The following is a 22219-nucleotide window of genomic DNA, read 5'->3' on the forward strand; positions in this document are numbered from 1 at the left end:
AAACCACCTGGTTTGGGGCTCAAGTGCAGCGGGTGACACCTCAGCACCAAACTGGAACAGTGTGAGGACCAGTCTGCAGTGTTACATGGTATAAAATTCTGTTGAACCATACATCACAGGAATAACATAATAATTCTAGATATTTCTATAGAAACTGTATTTTTGCCACAATGTAGAGACCACATTGTAAACAGAAAAATCCAAGGCTTTTGTCACTATTTCACTTTATGCATTTGCAAATTCAGTCAAACATATACAGACCTTTAATGTCCTCAGTTGGGCTTCATGTTGGGAATTTATTGAAAGTGCCAGGTACAATCAAATGTGGAAAAGGATGACCATTTATTAAAATGCATAAATTCATCTCTAGGTAATTTATTTTTCTTTTAATTTAAAAGCTGTGATGTTATAGGTAAGTACACTTTAAACCTCCATGACTTTGAGTCACATTTCATGGATGTCAGAATCTTATCCCAAACCTGTACAGGAAAAGCTGCCATTACTACTTGTTATAACAGTAATTTCTCTCCTTTCTGGATGAAACGTGTTGTATGTGAAGAATCTGTCAGGCCATTAATGCAGCTTTGCTGACTCTGTCTTTCCATAATGGAAAATCTATAGTTTAATAGTTCCCTTATAATGACTTTACTGGTGGTTGTAAACAGCCAAATCTAGTTAGAGACAAGTTCCTTTAAAATTCCAGTAGCACTGTATATTATATTAGTGGTGCAATTCTTGACCTGTTCCATTCACCATAATTCACCTAAACTTCAAATCTCAACAGCTCCTATCTGTCACAAATGGGTTTTTTTTACTTTTTGCTAATCTAAGAACTTTTAAGATAAAAACAAAATGAAGTGTTCCAAAAGAAGAAAGATTACACTTCCAAAAACCCACATTTACAAATAGATGTAAGTAGATGTAACCTGAAATTCCAAAAGTATAGCCATGAGCCTGAAAACTCTGTGTTCATCCTAAAGAGCAAAACCAGTTAGATGAGAACTGATATTAAAAATAAAAAATTACAGTGCTGAAAACTCTTATACCATATATAGTATCAACTTATCATGACAATGATGAAATAGCACCACATATTAGCACAATGTTTGAAATACTGTTAATATAGTAGTATTTACCAATAAAACAAACAGCAAACCTTAAAGAAACCACAGTAGACCACTACAGATGAAAACAATTAAATATGAAAGATAAGGGAGACTGCTGACACAACAAACACATTTTATTTTTTTATTAAATTTTTGATATTAATGTTCAACAATTTTATCGGAATAGGGATTGAAGCCAAGAAGTACAAGTATTTACAGTGTATAGCCCCTAATTAGTTTTGAAGGAAAATCAGCATCTGCTATGTCACTGAACTTAAGCATCAATTCATTATTTTAATGGAAAGTTTCAATTCATAAATTTTAAAGTTAATTAAATACCCATGGATTTATCTTCGTAGATTCATTTGTGTGCCTAGGCTTTGAAAAGCGCTCCTCCATTACATAAAATGAATATTTATGGTTCTAAAGCCCTATTCTCGTTTACTGGTATTTACTCATTATACCACTAACCTTTTGTAACTAGCCTTAAAATAAGCAAGAGCATGCCTTACCTGGATTAGATTTTTTTAATATCCCCACATCAGGACACAATGACATAAAATAAACAAATAAACACATGAAATCATATTTAAAGATATTTGAAAATGTTGATGTTTCACCAGTGATCATACATTGTTCACACTTCGAAGAAACTTCAGTATTATACAAGAAATAATGAATGGTATTTGAATCAATAATGTTACATTTTCTAGCTGTACTTATTCAGTAAAATTAGAAAAAACTATATTTTTTCAAAGAATAAATAAAGTAATTTGCCATTACAATTAAAAGTGTGTTTTTGTATACTGTGTATACAGAATACTGGAGATGAACCACTGAAAAAAGCATTTATTTTAAAATAAGTATTTAATAACACTTGTTTTTTTAAGTCTCTACTTTTACAATATTTGTACCATTACAGTGGCAATAAAAACAGTTTATGTTTACTTCAGCCACATGTCTAACTGCACTATTACCAATTCTAAGGAATATTAAGTTATATAATAAACTAAACAAAAGAATGTGTTTCAGAATTGGGAATTTTACTTAGTTGCAGGGGGAATAGGAGCCATCCCCAACATTCAAACATTAATTCAGGTGTAACTGTGATGAATGTTTGCAGTTATCTTTGCATCTTTGATTAACATTCAGTGTTATAAAACTCAGTAGGGCAGAATAATATTGACAATCATCAATGGTTTACAACATCAGAATTCACTTCGAGTTCACTTTATTGCCCAAGTATACTAATGTGTACTAGGAATTTTTCTTGATAGTATTGGTGCAACATACTGTACAAGGACAACACAGAATACAAAACAAATATAAGGTGATAAAATATAAAATGACAAAATATGATGCAGCATATAAGGGCAATACAAAAAATAAAGAGATAGTAGGATTAAAATGCCCAGGCTGTCCAGTTTGCAAATATACATGGATACTGAGCTCAGATCTGATTAGTAAGAATGGAGGTGCTACTACCTCACAAAGATCATTTGTAAAAAATAGATGAGATCTTTTTTGCACTTCTTAAAGTGAATAAATACAACAGTTCTTATTGCCTACCAACTTCAGATACACTTTCATCTAGAGCTATATTTTATACTGTGAAAAGACTGGACAAAATATGAAACACCTATTTCTCCTCAGCAAAAAAGTCAAGAAAACACGCAAGCCACATAAACTTGTAATAGCCATTGCATTATATATGTTTTCTTCTTTTTGTATTAAGACAAAAAAACAATGATCTTTAACAAATAGCCTATAGCTTATTAGGATCCAGTACATAAAAAGTGTACAAAGCATGAATCTGAAAACCACTGACAAATGTCTTTACAGAATCATCTGTTTCAGAATTCAAAACAACTAATAGCAATAACCAAATGATGCACATGAAATAGCATAACAATATAATATTCTCAAACCTGCTTAATCCAGTTCAGAATCACAGAGCCTATCCCAACAGTATTAGGCACAAGACAGGATCCAACACTGGAAGGGGTTGCAGTCCACTGCAGGGCCCACTCACACATACCCATACATGACCAATTTAGAATTGCCAATAAACCTTACACTCACATCATTAGGATGTGGGAGGAAAACCAGAGTACCTAGGAAAAAAAACAAACATACAAACTAGGGCTGTCAGATTGAATTTCACTATTCAAATATAATTGAAGCAAAAACTGACATTCAAATTTAAAAGAAGAGTTTATTTTACTACCAATTTTGTCATCATGCTACTCCACACTCTCTGTTTAGCACTGATTTTTACACAACACTTCTAGGACCTATTCTACTGAAGTCTATGTATATTTTTGAGGGTTAGTTTGTATTATCTTTAGTAAAACAGAGAAGCTTTTGTTTATTAAACATAACCCTTCACAATGCATTTTGAAACAAATATTTATATTGCCCTCTGATATTGTAACAAAAGTTATGATAAGGATAGATTATTAAATACTTCTCTGGCACCCAAAATATACCATTCTGTTTCTGATCCCTTTAATGTTCTCTCTTAAACCTGAGAACTCTAAATTTTCATTGCTTTATACTTGAACTGTTAAAACATCTATTGTAGCAAGCACAAGCTGGATTCTTCTTACTACTGACAACATAAAATTACTGTCATACATCCGATTGTGCTTTTATCATTATAGCAGCTTTAAAATCACAATTTTAAACAGCTGTTCCAATGCCAAGAATGCTAATTATAGCTACCTCAGCCAACACATACTGCAGCATTGCATATTATCTATAACTTAGGTAGCTACTGGTCTGCCTAAAACAGTAAAATATAATGAAAAACAAATACCAAGGCCCAATTGTATTACGTTTTCATGTTACTATAATTCAAAAAAAGGAAAAATTAATTTAGTTTATCTGTATGCCATTCCTTCAATGCCTACTCCTGCCTGCAGCATTCCACTGGCATCCAGCACTACGAAGTATCAAGCAGGCCAAGTGACACCAAGTTTTGTTTTTTTTAAGACTTAAAAAGAAATGAATCCTTATTAATGACTGCAATTATACGTGTTTGAGCAGTCACAAGTAATTTTTTCTCTGTACAGTGTGAACTGTATTCCATTTTGCTTTCACTTCGATTACTCTATTTAGTCCATGCAGAGAAACCAATTTTTGTGATACAGCTGTGTCACATTCATTTGAAGGCTGTTGCTTTCAACTGCTTTATTAAAACCAGTATCATAAGCAGATATACCTCAACAAATTATGTCTGATAAATTGTGCAAGGCAAACACAAATCCAAATCAAAAACACCATATCTTACATGTTCTGGTTGAATTATATTCACTATTACTTAAAGGTCTAAAGACAACGGCACACCAAGTATGCTAGAGTGAAATGTTTAATTTCATTTCTTCAAAAAATTATAGCTGATGCACAACTGATGCCAAATCTTAAATGAAATAACAAAATAAATACAGTATACATTTTTTCTGCCAATTATAATAATTCATACATTATGGTACAGTAGCAATCCAATCAAATGAGATACTGTAGATTTTTTAATATTTTATGTATCCGTATGTTTTTTAAATAAGTGTTTCTGCTTCCTTAATCATTGCAAATATGTACACATTAGATTAATTACTGAAACTAATCTAGTTCACCCGGGATTGGATCATGCTCTAACCCCCTGTGACCCTGGCTAGGAATAAGGAGATACAGAAAATGAAAAGATCAATGTATAAAAGCAAGACCCGTGTATGTATGATGTTTCATTTGGAGTGGTGATTATTGCCTTGTGTTCAAAGTTGCCAGGATGAGTTTAGGTTAAATAAGGTAGGCTATTACTCTAGATGTTTTGCAGCCGGAAAGTACAAAAATATATGGCATTTTTGCACAGATCCAATAAAATAAACAAAGATTCAACAACTGACAGCCAATATTATCCTATATACACACACTCAAGATCAATGAGGAATAATTACTTTTAACAGTAAATAAAGCAATAATTTATAATTTAGTATTTAGTAGCATCCCTACAAGTAACAGAATCTTAACTGCTTATACCATTGCTCTAGAGATAATAGTTCTTCAATATGTTGCACTTTACCTTCAGAAATCTAAACCTGCAGCCAGATGGCAATAACTGAAATTTTGTGAAAAAGAGGAAGGTTACTCTCTGACAGAACTGAGTCAACCTTCTTTCTAACTAGTTTGTGGTACAGTTCAGTGAGAGAGGTCTGCTGCAAACCAATAATTTTACAGTTAACAATGTTGTTAAGATGGTTTACATTCTTAATGCTGTGGTTGCCAAACCAGCATATTAAAGGAAAAAACAAAAAAGTCAATAAAGAATTGATAATACAGTGTCATTATGGTTTTGTCCACTTCAAAACAGTTGAGTTTCGTAAGAATGAAAAGCTATGCCTTCCACTTCCTACAAATTTGTTTTGTTATGATCAAATTTAGTCTGTTATCAATGATGGATTAAAATTTGATTCCCAAAGACATTTTCATTAAAAACTTTCATTCAGAATATAGATAGACGGATGTACTGTAACTGTAAAACATTAAGCGCACAAAGTTAAAATGAAATGTGATAATTATACATTGTGCACTGATGCATATTTGTATATCTTTTCCTTTTACATTCTTGTTGCCTTCTTTATCAAAACAGCACAGAGGAGTTTAGCTTGATACCTTTTCATATGACAAAAGATAATGTCAATGATTTAGCCCAATACCTTTTTATGATGAAAACAGGTTGAATTTCATGACAGTCATACCAAACTGCCTAGCATGGCAGTGGAAAGTACAAGGCATGGGTGGAACTCACTTCATTTACAAGATTAGATGCTTTAATTAGGGAATTATTTTGCAGTAATGATAGTGCTATCTATAGTTCTTGTCAGCAATCCAACCATGTTTTACCAATAATTGCACTGACCTTTTTTTATGATGTAACTAGCAAAATACCCGCGCTTCGCAGCGGAGAAGTAGTGTGTTAAAGAAGCAATGAAAGAGAAAAGGAAACATTTTGAAAATAACGTAACATGATTGTGAATGTAATTGTTTTGTCACTGTTGTGAGTGATGAGTGTTGTTGTCATATATATATATATATTTACACACACACACATAAACATATATATATACATATCTATACATATACACATATATATACACATATATAAATACATATATATAAATCTACATATATACACATACATATACATACACACATACATACATACATACACACATATATACACACAAATACATATATATATATACATACACACACACATATATAAACATATATATATACATATACATACATATCTACATATATACACACACAGCTATTTCGTATCAGTGCAATACGCTGCTTGTTAAAACTCCCGCTCTTACGTGCAAGTCTGCGTGGATATTATGAACTATCGTATTTGTTCAAGTTCTATTTAAATTTTAAATAGAAGGAATTTTTATTTAGTCGACAGAAATATCTTTGGTAGGAATGGTAAAACAGACAGGAATATTATTCGTGAATAAATCAACTCAAACCTTAAACAACTTATAATATTTTGCTCTCCATAAAAATATATCCTGTCTAAATTATACAAGTTAGAAATAAAGTAAACGTTAAAAGAACAAACATTCAAATTTCTTTACTCTTATGTAATTTTATATAAAAATAAAGTTAGATTTTAAATATCCCAAAAGATTTTGCTCTCCATAAAAATATATCCTGTCAAAATTATACAAATTCAAATATGAACATGCTGCATAACAAAACCTGGAAATATAAATAAAATGTGTTCCTTTCAGCAATAACAAATCAAATCATTCAGTTGTCTTTGCTCATATGTCATTTTAGAGCTGGACGCCTGGCATCTTTTTGGCACAGGTTCGTTTCTGTTTGCTGTGAGGTTCTGTGTTGTGGAGATTCTCAGGATGGATTGCAGGTGCTCATCAGTGAGGCGACTCCTGTGTGCTGTTTTGTTAGTCTTTATCACTGAGAAGAGCTTCTCACACAGATATGTGCTACCAAACATGCACAAGGTTCGAGCCGCATGTAGACGGACTTTTTTTGTTCTTCAAAGTCACCAAAGCGCCGTGCAAACTCAGTGCGTAACTCGCTCAGTTTATCAGCAAAGTGCGTATTTGGGAACACCGTAGTGACGACTTGGTTTAACATTACTTGGCAACAGGGAAAGTGGGGCAAGGTGCATTTGTGTCTCCCATAAAAGCAGCTTCACTTGAAATCACTTTGTGATTGTGCACGGTAAAACGTCCGCTGAAGTGTCAGATTCTTATTTAATTCTTCTGCTTTCTGTATCTTCTGCATTGCATTCAGGTTACCCTGATGTTTTGTCTCATAGTGCCGTCTTAGATTAAATTCTGTAATTACAGCCACATTAGCTCCACAAATGAGACACACGGGTTCAGTAAACATATACTCAGCCTCCCATCGGTTTTAAAGGCTCTATTTTCAGAATCAACTTTTCTCTTCAGCATGTGTGAGCTAGCTTCGCAATAACTTGCAGCATCATAAGCTAGACTTGATTAACGCGTAAGTGTTGGCAAGGCAGCTGGCGCTGCATTATGGGATATGTAGTTTATTGTGTTACCAGAGCTTCATATAACCGGGCCATTAATAACAATAATACAGTATATAAAATGATCTCGCGGGCCGGATATAATTACACGCCGGGCCGGATGTGGCCTGCGGCCCTTGAGTTTGACACATATGGACTAAATAGAACTTGAAAAGATATATTTTTTAAATGTGATCGCAATTCAGATAGAGTTGACGCAAGACTACAGCCTGCATGCCTCAATAAGTCATCCTCCCTCGCTCTTACTTTTTACCGCTCATCTAATGAATACACTGAGTATGGCTTTACCAAAACAATCATTGATGGCGAATAAAGTATCCATTATTCGAGTATGTAGATCGGGATATATATATATACATATATATATACCAGCGTATCGCAGCGAGAAGTAGTGTGTTAAAAAGCTAGAAAAGAAAAGGGAACATTTTAAAAATAACGTAACATGACTGTCAATATACAGTATTTGTTTTGTGAGTGTTACTGAGTGTTGCTGTCATCAAGGATTTGATTATCATTATTTCTTTCAATCAGGTTCGTATTTGTAGGATGTGTTGTGTTCAAGTTACATTCCGTGTTTGTCAATCGTTGTAAAGATGACAGGTTTCATTCATCGATTCGTTTCTTACTGCATCAATAAACAGCTCGTCTTCTTCTTTATCTGAGACCTGACACACTGCATGCACGGGTTTTTTTACACTGTCTTCCTTTAGCGGGACATTGACTTTTTCCAACGTGTGCTTTGTTTCCACAGTAGCTGGATTTATGAATATGCTTGTATGTATCAGACGCTTCATATTTTTTGCTGCCTTTTCAATTGTGTAATTCGGTTTTGTTCAGCTCTTTGGAACTGTTGCTTTTATCTGTGCACTGCGCCAGTTCACGTGAGCGCTCGGTGTACATGCATCGAAGGTTCCCAGCTGTGCTGGTGCCATCTCCTGCTATGTCCATGGCTGTATTTAATGTTACCTTAGTCCTGGCACTTAAAACTTTCTCTCGCAGTTTCGCTGAGTTTGTGTCAAACACCACCCTGACCATCTCATCTTCCTCTCCATAAGCACAGTCCTTCACCCGTGAATATTTAGTGGGAGTTTGCTATTGGATTGCCGCTGACGGACGGCCTTATATGGGCAGGCACTAAATTACAAACGCCAGCGGCAGCCTGTCTATGAACTTAATTTAAAGTGTAGGTTTACACCGTGCTTTGTTTCAAGTAGCAGAACTCATGAACATGGTTGTATATGTCACTCGCTCGCTTCTTATTGTTTCGCTGCCTTCTCAATTATATAATGCATGTTTTCTTCAGCGCTTTTTGGAGGTCTTCCTGGTTTTCTATGTACTGCGTGATTACGTGGGAGGCGTGATGATGTCACACGAAACTCCGCCCCCACTGCGTTCAAGCTCATCTCCATTACAGTAAATGGAGAAAAACAGCTTCCAGTTATGACCATTACACGTAGAATTTCGATATAAAACCTGCCCAACTTTTGTAAGGAAGCTGTAAGGAATGAACCTGCCAAATTTCAGCCTTCCACCCACACGGGAAGTTGGAGAATTAGTGATGAGTCAGTGAGTGAGTCAGTGAGTGAGTGAGTGAGTGAGGGCTTTGCCTTTTATTAGTATAGATGTAGCCTATAAGAATAGGTGCTTTATAATGGATGAATGACATTTTTTACCAACTTGGTAATTATACATTGACTTTAATTCAATCTCATTGCATTAAAACTATGCAAATCATTTACAATGAAACTGTATTTAAACTCTGGATTTTCCATACATTAACATTTTTAAACCAGTTTTTAAAGATTTTAGAAAAGAACCATAAACTTAAACCACAATGGTGACCTTCCTGTCATAGTTTGTTATGATAAATCATGTGGAAGTTGTTATTAAGTGACTGATTGATAAAACACTCATTTAAATTTGAAAACGTACATTGTTGCATGTATAAATAAATTACTTCATGCAGTATGCTCTAGTATGCTTGTAAGTCACCAAATACAAAAAAGTCATAAGAAAACTCACATGATCAAAAATATGGTATAGACAAATAATACAAATATTATCAAGCTACAAAAACCACTTAGCTTTTTCACTTTTCTGTATTTGTCACGAAATATTAATTGTCTGTATTAAATAAATATCTGTTCCTAAGATTAACAAATCATTAATCCATTTATTATTAAACAAATGCTATCCAGATTTACAGCAGGACAGAAATTATTCTGACAGGAAAAGCAGACACCAGCCTAGGATGAGGTACCAGTGTATAACTGGCTACACTCAAGTACACAACCACAGTAACTCACAACATGCCAGTTTGGAGTTACCAAATACAGTAATCCCTCCTTGATCGCGGGGGTTGCAGAGAATGTCAGAGAGGGTGAGAGAGAGAGAAAAGCAAACAATCAAGCACCGCGCGGAAAACATATCTTATATCATTGAGGAGTTTTACTTAATATGTAATACATGCTCTGATTGGGTAGCTTCTAAGCCATCCACCAATAGCGTCCTTGTATGAAAACAACTGGGCAAACAAACTGAGGAAGCATGTACCATAAATTAAAAGACCCATTGTCCGCAGAAATCCGTGAACCAGCGAAAAATCCGTGATATATATTTAGATATGCTTACATTTAAAATCCGTGACAGAGTGAAGCTGCGAAAGTCGAAGCGCGATATAGTGAGGGATTACTGTAATCTAACATGTCAATTACTGCCTTATAAAAATACATTTGTTAAATAAGTTTACAGTGAATTTTACACACATTATGGTGAAGAATGGTAATTTTTTTTCTAATATCTTCTTATATAATATGCTACAGTGGTTGTCCATTTGTCCGTCCAGGATTTTAAATCACCTGTAGCTCGCAAAACTATTGGCCTGAAATTTGGTACACATACAGTATACTATGTCACCTCTACTGTACGCTTTAAGGGTAATGATTGACCTCCAAGACTATTTCTCTTTTTAATTTTATTTTATTTTATTGTAGAATCAACTATCGGCAGCTGCCAGCAGAGCGGCCATGCAGCGCATGCGTACGGGCGCCGTTCTCATCCCCACCACCTTCACCGTCACTTCCCCTAACTCTTAACATCTTAAATCATTCTTAAGTCTTCAATCTGCCTCAAGTACCAGCTTAAGTGAAAAATTAAGAAAAAACTACTGAGTAATTGCAACACAAACACTGACTTAATCAGTTTTAACTTGAAAAGATGCAGACGAAAGGAGAGAAGAAGCGGGCCGCAAGGGTCGAGAAAAGAAGAGCTGCTCAGGGAGCAGCAAGCGCATCAACTTCTGAGCCAACAAATGCTAAATGTACAGAGAAAGAGTATGAAAACTATGAATGCTCAAGTCAAATATAACGTGGTGTGCACCATTACCAGTATAGTATATGTACCGAGTATGGGTGATAAAGGATTAAGTTCAAATGTTCAAATGAGCATTCATAACCCTAATAATGGCTGAAGACTTTAATTGAGTAGTAAATCTAGATTTTGGTTTCTATTGTGTCATGTACAACAGTGAAAATATTATTCCAAATGAATCTGGGATGTTGGCCTTAGAGGCAGAGTTTTAAAAAACTGAACCTGCCAAATAAAAAGAAAAGATTAAAATAGGCAAAAGAATACAGGCAATAGGACATGAGAGGACTGGAAAAGTGTATTATTTTCAGCATAATGGAATTATCTTTTCTCTGTTACAGATGACACTGGTATTTAGGATGTGTTTAATGAAGAAGCCAACTGAGAACCTGCAAGGCATTTGTTTCTCAAACAACAGACTCTGATGTCCTCTTATGCAGTTGTGCTTCTGGATCTTCTTCCCCTTCTTATGCTATTTTGGCTAATTCCAGTTTTCCCTCTTCTCTCAAGACAGTAACAGACACCTTTGTATGAAATCTTCAGTTTCTTAAGACATCACATGGAATAACCTTCATTATGACAAAAAAAGACTGACATGTTTCCTGAGAGAGAGAGCTGTTCTGGTTATGCCATTTTTAAACCCAGAACTGAACTTAATTCCGGTACCTTGCAACTCAAGGAAAGACAAATGACTTGCTTTATTGAGCGGAATAACAGGTTTCAGTAGTGCTAATGGAATTACAAAAGTTTCTCTAATAACCAATTAGCATTTAAACATGACTAATTAAGGATAAGCTAAGGAACTCAACCATTAGGACACTGAAGGAAAGGATGGTGAAAATGGGGCTTTGCAGTCATATATGAATATTAAATTAAAACCGAGTAATTTCAAGCAGTAATAGCCATTAGCAACACTAGGAATATCTTGGCTGCATTTTAAATAAATTTAAAAGTATCTTGATAAAAAATTACCAGTAAATAAAAGTGAAAAACTGGGGGACGCACTGTGTTCAAATTAAGACATAACGTCAGAGGGCTTCATAAATAATCGGTGCGTACACACAAAAATGTTTTGTACGCCCATTTTAACTATCAGATTGTGATGTATAAAAACTAAACTTACCGTAAGCCACACACATTCTCACGGCAGCATAAACCATTGCATAAGCATGTTTTCTGCTCTGTTTTGCATACTGGTGGCACCCAGCATCAAATCAGTGCTACAGTTCCTGTGTGGTTTCCCTTTCTTTTTTAGATTCACATCTCTTACGTGACATTATCACATACACTGAAATTTACCACATATCATTTATAAATTTAAGCCACTGATTGTAATCAACCTGTAGCAATATAATGGTCCACGGAATGGCCAAAATATTCCAAATACAATAGCTGTTTTAGTGCTGTTACTCTCAGTACAACATTCAGAGTATTTGAACCCATTGTATCTGAGTGTGGAATCACAGCTGTAAAACAGGTGATCAGAAAGGTCTACAGCGGATGGTGTCAAGAGCGCAGAGGATTATCGGGATACAGTATCTAGTCCTGGAGAACATTTATAGCACACATGCCTCAGCCATGTGCACAGTCTAAATGAACTTTTCACATTCAGCAAATGCTTTAGAGCCTTTCCTACAGGGACCTTGCAGTTCAGAAACAGTTTCATCCCAAGAGTTATAAATGCACTCAATCAGTCCATCAAGTGCTCCTGGTAGAACTGTTTGTACTTATACAGTAAGTACAATTACCTCACTGTAAACTTGCACTATAGTTGTAGTATTGCACAACCTGAGCCACCTTATGAACCATCTGTACTATCTGCACTATATGTACATGTATATTGTACTTACACTTTCATATTTTTATCGCATTATTATTATTTTATAATTTTATAGGAAAATAAGCTTATAGAGGATTTGCATATTGAAACTCTTTGTACCATACAATAACAATAAAGGAATTCAATTCAATTCAATAGAAGAGAGAGCATATTTACAGATGATGATGATGACTAGCTTCTAAGTCAATTTAGATTTCCAAGAGTTACCTTCTTGGAGCTCTTGATATCATTTTTAAGATGAAATACATTAAAGTATGTATATTACATCACACAGATAAATTTTTAACTTCATTTAAAGAATGTATACTGTTAATAATTAAATGTGTGGGAATGGTGGTGCAGCAGTAGCGATGAGCTGGCACCCCATCCAGGGATCGTTCCTCGCTCATGCTGTATGCTTGTTGGGCCTAGCATGACCCTGGATGGATAGGTGGATGGAATAATTAAACATATACTACTAAGATATTTCAATGTTCAATAAAAGTTTTGAAGAATCTGCATTCTAAGCTTACAGATGGCTTGACATTTATTACAAAGCTTATTGTGTGGCGACTGGTTATGTGGTAAAAGAAAAGGAAGGACAGGAATTTGGGGTTGGTACATTTGAAAGAGACAGTACTGCTGCAATAAATTATTTCATCGAGGGTCACGCACATCCGCACACATCACAGCAACTATCTGGCGGGAGGCAGGAACAATCTCTGGACGGGGCACCAGCTCATCACTACCACTGTACCACCATGCCCCATGTTTAATACATGCTTTAATTCACTCCATCATCAAAATTATATCAATTAAACATCTTACTATTTAAAATTGTTCAGAGAGCTGTAATATCATGAATGTAATGTATTTGTACTATTTAAATTGTTAAGAGAGCTGTAATATCATGAATGTAATTTATCCTATGCCCTTGTCAGCATAATAGAAAGCACGTAGTGATTCACACACATAGAGCACATAGAAGAATGCATAGAATACGAAGCATTTAACGTGCTACTTTAGTTACAATAGAATCTGAGAAACTCTAGCAAATTAAACATTGATTTTAAGATTAAGTTCATGATGTTCTACTTGAATGACAAAATAAAATATGAGATTAAGGTGAAACTATTATTACGACCTTTTTTCACTGTGTCCCTATTTTTTCTGCTTTTTTCTGTACCCTAATATGCTTCTGTATGGCACTCAGACAGTGGGCTATAACACGACTTTTCACAGCAACTTTAATAGCTAACCATTTTGTTTTTATTTCGGGCACTCTGCAACTTTCTGAACTTAAATTTTTGAGTTTCTGCCACTCTGTATCACTCAATCAACTTCCTATTGGTGTTTATAACACTGCTTAAGCCAAGTAATAGTACTTTTTTCCTTGCCTCCACTTCGCATTCGCTGAAATTCTTATTTTCAAGTGCTTTTGCCACCATCCTTTAACCAAATGCCAAATGGAAGGTATATATTGATTTACATATTAAAATATGCAAAATTATAGGAGTAGTTGGGGTTGGACGGCAGGCATGTGCACGTGTGCTATTTTTTTTTGTGCACACTCCCACTTTTGACTGTATGCCATGTTTTAGTGTGAATTTTATGCATGGCGTAATGCATGATGCCCAAAGTCTCTGTTTACTGTCAAAATGTGACACCAAGCTGCTTTGCAGATCCTACAGGATGAATGTGCATGCTTCAATGTTTGATGAATGGTTTGATGTGGCAAAGCACAATACTGACATACAAATGCATTTGTGGTGCTTTTATATTCAAGAGTCAGGTATTTCCTATCATAATGACGCGATACATTTTAAAGGTTTCACATAAAACCTTCTGTGCTCTTTGTTTTTTTGCACCTTCAGAACAGCGTCAGAATGTACGGCAGCATATTTCAGCCACAGACAAAAAAAATTAGTGACACAGTGAAAAGGTCTATTTTGTGATTAAAGTAGAAAGTTCGGCTTTAATCTCAAAATTTCCACTTTAATCTCGTAGTTTATTTTGTTATTAAAGTAAACCATTGTAAACGGCAATCGCTACGTGCTTCTGGGGCTTCCTCATGCACTGACTACAGCAGCAAGCAGCAATTACCACACAGAACACATTAAATGTATGATATTTCAGCTCTCTGCACATTTAAAATCATATCACTTTCATGATGAAATGCATTAAAGTATGAATATTAAATTTTACTGATAAGTCGTTAACTCCATTTAAATAATGAATACTGTTAATTACACATGTGGTGACGGAGTGGTAGCGTGGCTGCCTCACAGGGAGTCATGTCCCTGGTGTTCTCTGCATGGAGTTTGTATGTTTTCCCAGTGGGTTTCCACATTGTGCTCCAGTTTCCTTCCAAAGATATGCAGGCTTGGGGATTTGGTAATGCTAAAATGATGCTAGTGTATGTGTGTGCTTGTATTCACCTTGCGATTAGATGATGCCCCGTTCAGGGATTGTTTCTGCCTCATGTACTATGCTTGCTACAATGGGAGCATCCATTTATTGATGGATGTAATCATTAAACATCCATCTTTTTCAAAGATATTGTGGCAAGGTGCCCTCGGAATTTAATGGATTTTTCAGGCAATTCATAACACAGCAAAGTCGAGTGTTTTCTCATTGTGATGATATCTCACACTGCCACCTGGTGGAATCTTCCAGATTTACGTAAAGTATGCGCACAAGTATAAACAGTACACAACTTGCACAGTAGTAGTGTCTGCAGGAGCATGAGTCATGTCGTGTGAAGTATAAACCTGGTCTAAGTCTAATGACTACTCTTAATTTTAGTACTATGCTGAAAAATATTGAGTCAGATCCCCTGAGATATCCACAGGAATGCAGACCTCGGTCTCTGACTGTAAAAATAATATATATAGCAAGGGTGTTCATTATAGCCAATTATAGCCAACCTAGATCGCTTTTCGCAGACTGTATCAGGACAGTTCAAAGAATGGTGAATTATGATTACAAGAAAACAAAGATCTCATTAAACATAATCCAATTTCAGACAGACAGACAGACAGACAGACAGACAGACAGGTAGATAGATAGATAGATAGATAGATAGATAGATAGATAGATAGATAGATAGCAGGGCTTGCAAAATCAGTAACCCAACATCCTGGGGTTATTGAATTATATTATTTATTGTTTCTAAGTGATACAGTTTTACGGAGCCACTAAAGGGACATGTGGCAAACAAAAAAGTTCTTTGCAGGTTCATGTGTGCACACAAAACTTTCTGGTGCTCCTGCTAAAGTTTAACAGGATTTTTTTTTTTTTGCCTATTTCCCTTCAGGGGCCTTGAAGGAGGTGATGTTAAGTCAAAGGATGCTGTCAAAACAAAGGGGGTGGTACAGGAGATGAAGACCAAGAAATGTGTTTGCTCCTACATTTCATGTTAAACTACAATACTATCTTATCTAAGTGCAGTTCTGATTTTCGGTATGACATCTTAAACATCACGCTTACTCAGCCTGAGAACAAGACCAGGAGTACACCAGAAAGCCTTGGAAACAAAGTTCACAGTGAAAGATGAGGGTAGCATGTGGTACTGTGAAACTCCTCTCACAAAAAGCCAATGACCTACTAGAATAAGTGAAAGCACAGGCAAAAGACATCCTTGGTGCAGAGTTTCAGAAAATTATTGACAACCCAGTTAAGTAAAAGGCTATCTCTTGTTTCAACATTTTGACCTTTCCACTCTTCCCCTTTCCAGAGAAGAACTAGAAAATTATGGGCATGAAGAGGTGGATTATCTTATATACCAGTTTTCTAAATGAGGAAGTAATTCCACAAGAATGGACAGATCTAAAAATGTGACTTTCACAGCACCGGGGTATCAAGCTAGATTGCCTGTACAGAGATCTTCTCATTGAGAATCCAGAACACCTCTCTCATATCGTGCTACTGGTAAAACTAATGTGAACACTTAGTCCATCTACAGCCATGTGTGGCAGAAGATTTTCTTGCATGAACTGAGTGAAAACATCATACTGTACCTCTCTATAATGTGAAACACTGAATGTCCTCATGCATTTCTCCATAAACATAACACAACATAACAATTGGCTCCTGGATACATTCTGGAAAAGGTGCAATCACCATCTAATGCACTCTCTCATTTGTGATTTCAGTTGAGATTATTCAGATTTAGAATCTGACGCAGACTGATCCATGTTTAAATTCATCATATTGTTCATACAAGTTTCAATTCAGTTAGAACCGAATGCATATTTATGTTGATTGATGTTGATGATTGTTACCTGATTGTTGAGTAATTTATGTACGATTGTTGCTATGTGTGTTTGTAAAATAAATGTTTTGATAGATTTTTCGAATATATCTAACTTTCACCATTGATAAATTGTGTTTTTTGTTAGGGCAAGTAAAAATTTTTTCACACTACCAAAATCTAAAGAGTGACTGCACAAAGAGCTACCAGGGATTTTGAAATTTTACGAGCCCTAGATAGATAGATAGATAGATAGATAGATAGATAGATAGATAGATAGATAGATAGATAGATAGATCTTTATTATGGTAGAAGACAAGCTGTTAAAGGATGGTCCTAAATCTAACTTACTTTATGCAGGAGAATTAATATTGTCCGAATGAATGTCCTCTTAAACTTCTTTTCAGACCATATACTGTATATATTACTAAATTCTTCTTTAAGAAGTTAGACATAATATTAACCTGACTTATATGTAATTCAAAACAGCCATGCATTAAAAAGCTGATTCTACAGACATCTGAACATTAAGGAAGTATGGCACTACATATCTTTCAAGTCTATTACGGAGCTGCAAATATTTTATACCAGCATATTGGAAAGAGGCAGAAGTTCACAATACCACACCTGACTGGTTAGCCAGAGAAGGGAAAGGAAATCTTGCTCAAAAACGTCTCTGCATGCTTTGCTCTGTACTCCAGTCAACACTAAGTATTGTCAATTCTTTAAAGATACAGAACACATTTTAACACAGAAAAACTCTTATTTGCCACACCTATAGATGGTACCCACTGATTTTGGCCTACTTTAGCCTACACAGTATTCAATATATGAAAGTCAGTAGGTATTATGACATTTAGAGCTATATATATTGATAATACAATTGTGTTTGAACTGTTATACTTCAAATTCAATCATATAGACTACTTCTTCTACATAAAAATAGAAACTTCATCAAAAGCAACACATCCAAAATCCCTCCAACTATTACCTGTATTGATTCCAGAGGTGTCACAGGCTATATGGGTCTTCAATGGAAAAACACACTTTGGTATCTTTAAAACATTTTGTTTTTTGAAAGAACTCTGTTCGTGTGTCTGTGTGTTTCTGGTACAAATATGAAATTTGTAATCTGATAATGAATTAACTGAATCAAAAGAAATTTTGTGGACAACTTGCATCCATTAGTCTGAAGAGATGCTTACATTTTTTGAGAATTCCAACAATTCATCTCCAAGCTTTAAAAGTTCAAAATGTTTTTAAAGCTGGTAAAAGCAGCCAAGTCAATGCTTAGAACTTCACAAAATTTGGCATCCACATTTAAGACATTTCAAAAAAGAGACTTTTGTGAATTTTGAGTTTAATCCAAAGCACACATTTTGAGCTTTTAAAGTTCAAAATTTTCAAACATAATAGTAACAGAAGCTAAACTCTTATTGCAAATGAACACTGATTACATTGTGTGCTTTTGGTAAATAATCTTGACATTTTTGCCTTTAAGGCGGACTTAAAAAATTTCAGTGGTATTGCATCTTGCACATATTTTGGTAAATCTACACCATATACTGTATCATGTACATATGGAGAAAGTCATGTCCTGGCCACATCAGATTTTTTAGCTTTACAGTAATAACAAGTAACACATTGTTTTTGGCTGCTTGTTAGGAACAGGCACAGACTGGAATAAATGAAAGACTTAAATAGAACCTTAAACAGAACTTTGACATACTGCATATTTTGCTATGTAATATGTTCTAAAAAGTTTATGAGACATTGGAAGTTAAGACAATATAGTGTATAAGAGAGAACATGGAATGGAATTTTGACAATGAAATATGATGGCACAGGTTAAATAAAGTATTTACATCCAACCACCTATCCATTATCCAACTCCTTTAGGCCAGTTCAGAATTGGAAAAAATCCAGAGCTTATCCTGGCAGCACTGAGTGCAAGGTAGAAACCAAGCCAGGCCAGGACTCTTCATCATAGGGCACACTTGGTTCCATACTCACTTATTTACAGTTGTTAATTGCATTTCACCTTAGAAACATCTAAGAAAAACGTTCACATACATGGAACAAAATGTTAAAGATACATCAACCATGCCTGTTAAACTACTGTACACTTCTTGGAAGGTGTGGCTGACTACGAGTACAGGCATTATAAGGAGGTAAATTTTGGAACTCCATGCAATACTGATATTGCACTGAGATTTTTGAAATAAGGAAGACAGGTGTTTTGAGGTAAGGTTAATATTCTCATTTATCAAGGAAAGTGGCAACAGGTTGCAAGATAAGTAGCACATGCAAGTATGAATTACTCTGTACATGTGACAATAATGTCACTAAAAACTTATCATTAACCAAATACTTTTTTGGGATGTGGAAAAAAGGAGTACCTGTATAAAATCCACACAAACATTGCATGAATAATTTAAAATGGAAAATTTTATTAAAAAAGCAATTTCTATAACTTCTCTTTATAAGTTTTTATAAGTTCTCTTTCAACTATTATGGGTGTTTTTCAAGTATTTTTCTAGCATGTCCAAAGAAGCATTTTACAGGGAATATGAATGACATTATTTTCATTTTGTAGGCTGTGAGGTGTTGTGTTGCACGGTGATTGTTGTGCTTCCAGAATGTCCTCTTTGACATTTATGCTTTTTAATCCTGGCAATCACAGCAGTGAAGAGCAGGTGTCATCAGCATCATTAGTGAACATATTGGTTTATTCAGTTATGCAGCAAAGGGAGTCAAGAAGACAATTATGAACTCTCTATTAAGTAGGCAACATCCTGAAAAATTCCAAGATTACACATGGGTTGATAAGCACATAAGCATGTACTGTATAGTGTGAAAAAAAGAAAGAACATGCCTGCATGCAAGCATGTGACCCAGCATTTAATATCGGCTAATAAGGAGGGTTTATTATGCAGAGCAGGAATCAACTCAAAAGAATTGAACGTACATTGTATTCATATATAGTTAATCCTGTACAGGCTGGGGGTAACTTTAATCTGCCAAGTTAAGGGTCACTGACAGCCAATGATTATTGCAGCAATACTGGGTGTTAAGGCAAGAAGCACACATGGTGGATGTGTGCCAATCATTTCAGGGCTCAGTTGAACAGCCAAGCAGAAAAGAGTGGGCAGTGCAATCTAGTAATAGACATATATTAATAAAATATATGTTTTGCTTTAATCCAGTTATTTGCTCAAACTATTCTGAAGCAGTGTGATCTGGTGGCACAGCAGCCAGTGTTTACCCAGGAGCTCAGATTGGAGATAGAAAAAGAGGATGAATCAGACCCCCATGACCCTATTCGGATTCAGCGGGTTGGAAAATGGATGGATGGAAAAGAGGATGAATGTGATTTACTTCAAAAAGAACTAAACATACTTTCTTAATTTAATAATATGACTGAAACATTTTAATTATTCAATTTTAAAACAATAATTGAGTAATAATACTCAATTCAATATGTTTAATAATATAGAACAATTCAGAAATGCTTGGACACATGCAAATCCTATATGGCACTGTGAGTAAGAGCTCTGCACTACCATTCTTCGCATTTGGTTAAACATTTGGCTAAACTTTACCTGACAAAAACTAAATCCATATCCATGAAGAGATGTTGACTTCCATTCAAAGTACTTCCAAAACTCTCCTTTGCTTTCCTTTACTTGCGCTCTACCTTCATTACCATTGATTTCATTGGAACAAGCATTCGACCAAAAACACTTGAAAAATGTTCCATTTAAAGTGGCTTAGGAGCATTCTGTTATAGTGTGGTGTGAATGAAACCTCTGAGATCTGGTTTTTGTCTTTTGAGATAAATAAAACAATACAGGTTTGGTTCTGAAATCTCTCATCATAGCATCATAGCTCTTCCATATATTTATTAAATTCTACCTACAATACACCTGATTCAAATTAATAAGGTAGTGATTCTCAGATGTGCAATTTAGGCAAATGTATTTCACTGTTAGTTCTCTGACACCATTATTCACACCATAACATACAAATTATGCTGGAAAATAATGTCTATAGATAGCAATGACAAACAATGATTAAATTTGTAAAAACTAAGAGTTTTGGTTTTGTGTTGCCTGGATCTTAATATTGAAAATCTCTTTCAGAACTTTTCTGATGTACCCTTAGTTGGATATTTATTGGCAAGATTTTTGTTGAAATCGCTAACATACACTGTAGACTAATTGTAATATACCGTATTGTTATCATCAAAATTACTTTTACTTTTACAATATTTCTTGCTAGCTCTTAAAATTTTCAATACCTGTTTTTTAGGCCTATGTTAGAAATGCATAATACATAATAAAATAAATTGTGGATATGTTTTCTCCTCAGGGACACCTTATAAAGCTTATTTATGGTAGTAACAGTTATACTGTACTCCCACAAACATATTCTTCTATAAAGGCAAAATCTACATGAAAAAGAGAAAACAGCCACTACATAGTTTACATCAATTTAAATCCTTTAAATATTTTTCAATTTCTGGCATTGCTATTATGGAAGTCCTCCACATCCTAAGCAAATCTAATGATGACAAAACTAAAAAATATGGAAAATATGCAAAATAGACAAAATGACAAGGAAAGTATGTAGTAGTTAGGTGAGACAGTGTTGTTATCTTGCCAATTCTTCACAAGTTCACCCTTGAATAAGCAACATGGCCTCAGTTTCAAGCTAGTAACCATATGCTACTATCTGTCAACGAGTACATCTGGAAACTTCTTGCCATTGCTCCTTGACCTCACTTACTCTCTTCTGTTTCTCTTTCTTCTCTAACCCCACCCCCTTCTTCCTTTGAGCATCAGGAATCACTGTAACCTACTGAGTCACCTGTCTTTGGTATCCTGGGAGAATAGTATGGGATTCTGCCGAAGATAAAAGTTTCTTTTTTGCTGATGCCCTTGACCATCACTCTTCTGTGGTACTCAGCATACATATGTGGTATAGTACTCCCCACTGTCCATGAGGTGTTTTTGGACACTAGGCAAAGTCCCCACAGTAACAAATATATGTGAGCAATAACTAACTTTTCAGAAAAAGAACACATT

At 35.0% G+C, this 22219-nt stretch overlaps 1 protein-coding gene across 6 annotated transcripts in view; it reads right to left on the bottom strand.

Annotated features, from left to right (window-relative positions):
* Nucleotides 1-22219, bottom strand: part of dnmt3ab (DNA (cytosine-5-)-methyltransferase 3 alpha b) — a 592789-nt gene that overhangs the window by 504271 nt on the left and 66299 nt on the right. The window contains exon 1 of one of the 6 annotated variants that reach the window (XM_039748776.1): nucleotides 3035-3120. The exons of the other annotated variants lie outside the window; for them this stretch is intronic. The gene's annotated coding sequence lies outside the window, so the exon portion shown is untranslated. Of the gene's footprint in view, nucleotides 1-3034; nucleotides 3121-22219 lie in introns of those variants that run through there. 6 annotated transcript variants of the gene reach the window in all.

Source organism: Polypterus senegalus, chromosome 3 (genome assembly GCF_016835505.1).
Source record: "Polypterus senegalus isolate Bchr_013 chromosome 3, ASM1683550v1, whole genome shotgun sequence".
Classification (NCBI taxonomy): domain Eukaryota; kingdom Metazoa; phylum Chordata; class Cladistia; order Polypteriformes; family Polypteridae; genus Polypterus; species Polypterus senegalus.